General features: G+C 36.5%; 1 non-coding gene across 1 annotated transcript; it reads left to right on the top strand.

Moving 5' to 3' along the window:
• Positions 1-4,476: 4,476 nt before the first annotated feature.
• LOC117029520 (U6 spliceosomal RNA) lies at positions 4,477-4,583 on the top strand. Its single transcript, XR_004424257.1, has one exon. It is a non-coding gene; the product is annotated as a U6 spliceosomal RNA (small nuclear RNA).
• Positions 4,584-4,819: the final 236 nt, after the last annotated feature.

Below are 4,819 nucleotides of genomic sequence, written 5' to 3'. Positions count from 1 at the left end.
TTTTAGCCTATCAAATAAATCTATCTGTCAGCCCATTTAAACATAAAGGAACCATTGACTGAAAGAATTAGGTGGGTGGATATTGGGATTGAATTAGACATAATATGGTTCCAATTCTATTCTCTCTAAAACTACACTTTCTACAATTGTGTTGGAAAATTTAAAGAGCCTACATATCTTTTCCAGTTGTATCTCTTTGCCATTGCTTAAAATCTCCCTGATTTGCCAAGTCGAGCCTGAGTGTTCTAGGGCAAAAGGAAGAATAATGGCAGTCTCCCCAACACATAAAAAAAGTTTAAAGTGTGGAGGTATCTCAAAAAATTGAAAATAGAACTACCTTTAAAAAAAAAAAAAGAAAATAGAACTACCTTATGACACAGCAATTCCACTCTTGGGTATCTATCCAGAGAATTCCAAAATGCTAATTTGAAAAAAATCTATGCACCCCTATGTTTATTGTGGCACTATTCTCAATAACCAAGACATGGAAACAACCGAAATGCCCATCAGTAGACGACTGGATTAAACTATGGTACGTTTATACAATAGAGTATTATTTGGCCATAAAGAAAAACAAAATCTTACCATTTGCAATGATATGGATGGACCTAGAGAACATTATGCTAAGTGAAATAAGTGAGACAGAGAAAGACAAATACCATATGATCTTATTTATATGTGGAATCTAAAGAATAGAATAAATGAACTAAAACTAATCAGAAACAGTCTCAGAGACATAGAGGAAAAACTGAGGGTTGCTAGATGGGAGGTGTGGTGGGGATAACGGAGAAGGTGAGGGGATTAGAAAGCGCAGCCAGTAACCACAAGATTGCCACAGGGATACGAAAGTCAATTTGGGGAATATAATCAATAATGTTGTAAAGATTTTGTAAGGTATCCGATGGACACTTGTCTTATTAGGGAGACCACTTCAGGGATGCTGTAGATGCCTGATCACTGTGCTGTACACCTGAAGCTGAAGCCGAATAATAATGAATGTCCACAATAATTATAATTATATATATATATACACACACACACACACACACATATATATATATATACACACACATACACATATATATGTGTGTGTGTATATATATATATATATATATATATATATATATTCATATATAGTGGAGACCAGCATAAGGAATAGAGACAGTGGAAATGTAATGGCTGTATGCGATGTCAGAGAGGTAGTAGATTGGGGGAGGGGGGTTATCACTTTGTGAGGGTTATAAATGATTAATGTCTAACAATTACAGTATTTTGTACACATGAAACTAATTTTAAAAAATAAGCGTAGAATTACCATATGACCGACCAATCCCTCTCCTGTGTATCTAGCTAAAACATCTGAAAACATTTATCCATACAGATATATGTTTCACTGCAGCTTTACTTATGGTGGTCAAGACATGGAAACAACCAAAGTGTCCTTCGATAGATGAATGGATGAAGAAGTTGTGGTATAGGGGCCAGCCTGTTGGCTCAGGCAGTTAGAGCTCCATGCTTCTAACTCCGAAAGCCTCCCGGTTCGATTCCCACATGGGCCAGTGGGCTCTCAAACACAAGGTTGCCAGTTCAATTCCTCAAGTCCTGCAAGGGATGGTGGGCAGCGTCCCCTGCAACTAAGATTGAACACGGCACCTTGAGCTGAGCTGCCACTGAGTTCCCAGATGGCTCAGTTGGTTGGAGCACGGGCTCTCAATCACAAGGTTGCCAGTTCAATTCCTCGAGTCCCACAAGGGATGATGGGCTGTGCCCCTGCAACTAGATAAAATGGCAACTGGACTGGGAGCTGAGCTACGCCCTCCACAACTAAGACTGAAAGGACAACTTGAAGCTGAACGGTACCCTCCACAACTAAGATTGAAAGGACAAAAACTTGACTTGGAAAAAAGTACACGCTGGAAGTACACGCTGTTCCCCAATAAAGTCCTGTTCCCCTTCCCCAATAAAATCTTTAAAAAAAAAAAAAAAAAAAAAGAAGTTGTGGTATATATACACAATGGAATACTATTCTGTCATAAGAAAAGATGAAATAGTACCACTTGCGACAACATGTATGGATCTTGAGATTATAATGCTAAGCGAAGTGAGAGAAAAAGTCAAGAACCATATGATTTCACTGATATGTGGTATATAAAACTGAAAACAACAAAACAACAAGACAAACAAATGAAGAAACAAAAACTCATAGATACAGACAATAGTTTAGTGGTTACCAGAGGGGAAGGGGGTGGGGGGTGGTACATGAGAGTAAAGGGGATCAAATATATGGTGATGGAAGGAGAACTGACTCTGGGTGGTGAACACACAATGTGATTTATAGATGATGTAATACAGAATTGTACACCTGAAATCTATGTAACTTTACTAACAATTGTCACCCCAGTAAACTTTAATTTAAAAACAATAATAATAATAATAATAATAATAATAATATCCTTGAAATCACAGATGAGATGCAGTGGTTACATTTTTCCCCAAGATGTTAGAATAAATACATAACTATTAACATTAAAAAAAAAGTTTAAGCTAACTGATATGTATCCTTTAAGTATTTTTTGCCAAACACTTCTTCAGCCTCTTGATCCTGTCCCACTTTGTCTTCTACTGAGGGGAGTGGAGAACAACATGAAGGAACAAGTAGCAAAGCATTCAGGCACTAAAAGAGTGTGCAACTAGTAGATAAATAAGTTCTAACGATCTAATGCACAACACAGGGATTATACTCAACACTGCTGTATTATTAACTTCAAAGTTGCTAACAAACCTGATCTTAATTGTTCTCACCACAAAAAGTAAACTATGTGATATGACAGAGGTGTTAGCTAATGCTATGGAGGTACTCATATTGCAATATTTAAATGTATCGAATTAACACATTATACACACTAAACTTACATGATGTTATGTCAATTATATCTCAAAAAAATTAAAAATTAAAGTTACTACATCATCCCCCCAAAAATGTAAATCATGCAGAGTTCAAGAAATTGATGTTAGACATGTGTTTTGTAATTGCGATATTAATTTACTTTAAAACCTTATACATGGAATTGTAACCTATATGAGCAAATTAGGTTTGATAAATTGGTTTCTTCTTTCCTTCCATTTAATTAAATAAACTATTCCTTTGAAACATCAATAGTTTTTGACGTCTGCAAAAGAGACCCAACATTTGAGAGAATTCAAACCCTTAAATGAGTTCGGACAGCTTCCCAGCTGCTCTCTCTTGTAAACCAAAATTAATTTTAGACTATAACAAAGAATAAAAAGTATTTATTTGAGCAAAAGGAGCTGCAGCCCAGGAGACACAGATTCAAGTAGCAATCTTAATTGTGTTGTACTGAGAAAAAGGGGATGTGGCCTTTTACAGTGAAATTCCGCCAGTTTCCAATTAGGTTCATTTTATATAAATGAGGTATCCAAATTGTGCAGTTCCTAGCCGGACAGGGTAAGTCTCTGTCTGTTGGTAGAAAGACCACGCCAGGGTTTCCCTGTAGTTGTTAACTCAGATTTTTTTGCAAAGAAGTGGGGCATAGGGCAGGAAACCAAGAGCTCAGTCTGAGGTTCTTCCTTATATACAAAGTGTGTGAGGAACCCCCGTCAGCAAATGACCATTAGGCTCTTATTATTTATAAAATTTAGGCCCTTGATTGACCATGGGGAGTCTATCTCAGCAGATAAATTATTTCTCAGGGTTCACATCAAATGAATTTTCTTGGGGTCCATACTCTTATGCCACCTTCCCCAGCTCTATTTTATAATCCTAGCAATTACTGCTTACTACGAGATTTTTTTTTTTTTAATTTTCAAGAATACAAAACATAAATGGTCTGCGTGAGAAACACCATATCTTTATATATCTAAGATTCCCCTGGATATCTATACTCATTACTATAAAGTTAAAAATGAGACAACAGGCCCAAAATGGAGATACTTATGCTAAGGCCCGTGTCACCAAACTGAGATTTAACTTAATCACAGTATCAGCTCTCTCAGAAATGAACTTTAAACCAGTCAGTCAGGAATCACCTGATCAGCACTAGTCACAAAATCTGCCTGATAGACCCCTGCCGTCCCCTAAAGGAAAGTAACCTTGCAATAACAAATCCACTTTCTGCCTAGTGTAACTTCCTTGTTCCTCCTCCCTTCTGCCTATAAAAGTCTTTCATTTTGTGCAGCTTCTCAGAATTTTTTATCTGCTAGATTGGATGCTGCCCAATTCACCAATCATTGAATAAAGTCAATAAAATCTTTAAAACTTACTCAATAAAATGTTGTCTTTTAACAATAGTCTGGGTACAGATGCTGACTTAATGCGGTCATTCAACAAGCACGTGGTTCATGTCCATCATACTGTAATGTGTTAGGCACTAGAGATCACATGAATTCAACAGGTTAACTGATCTCAATCCTCATGTTTTGTATGTATCTATTTTAAAGCTCTTAATATTTGTTGTCATGCTCGCTTCAGCAGCACATATACTAAAATTGGAACGATACAGAGAAGATTAGCATGGCCCCTGTGCAAGGATGACACGCAAATTCGTGAAGCGTTCCACATTTAAAAAATATATATATATATTTGTTGTCAAATAATTTTACAAAAACTGTTCACAGCCACCAGCTATAGGAAATTCTAATTGCACAATACATCTTTGCTAGCATCATCTATTCTTAATTTACCATGCAACAGTTTAGAAGACACCTTACTTAGATAGCTTCAAAATTCAAGGTAGCTTTAGAATTCAAGTGAACTGGTTTACATGTTACTTTATTCATATTTCCTCAGATGAGAAGGCTT

This window comes from Rhinolophus ferrumequinum, chromosome 10 (genome assembly GCF_004115265.2).
Source record: "Rhinolophus ferrumequinum isolate MPI-CBG mRhiFer1 chromosome 10, mRhiFer1_v1.p, whole genome shotgun sequence".
Classification (NCBI taxonomy): Eukaryota; Metazoa; Chordata; class Mammalia; order Chiroptera; family Rhinolophidae; genus Rhinolophus; species Rhinolophus ferrumequinum.
The sequence above is the reverse complement of the archived record's forward strand: the minus strand, read 5'-3'. Positions and strand labels throughout refer to the sequence as shown.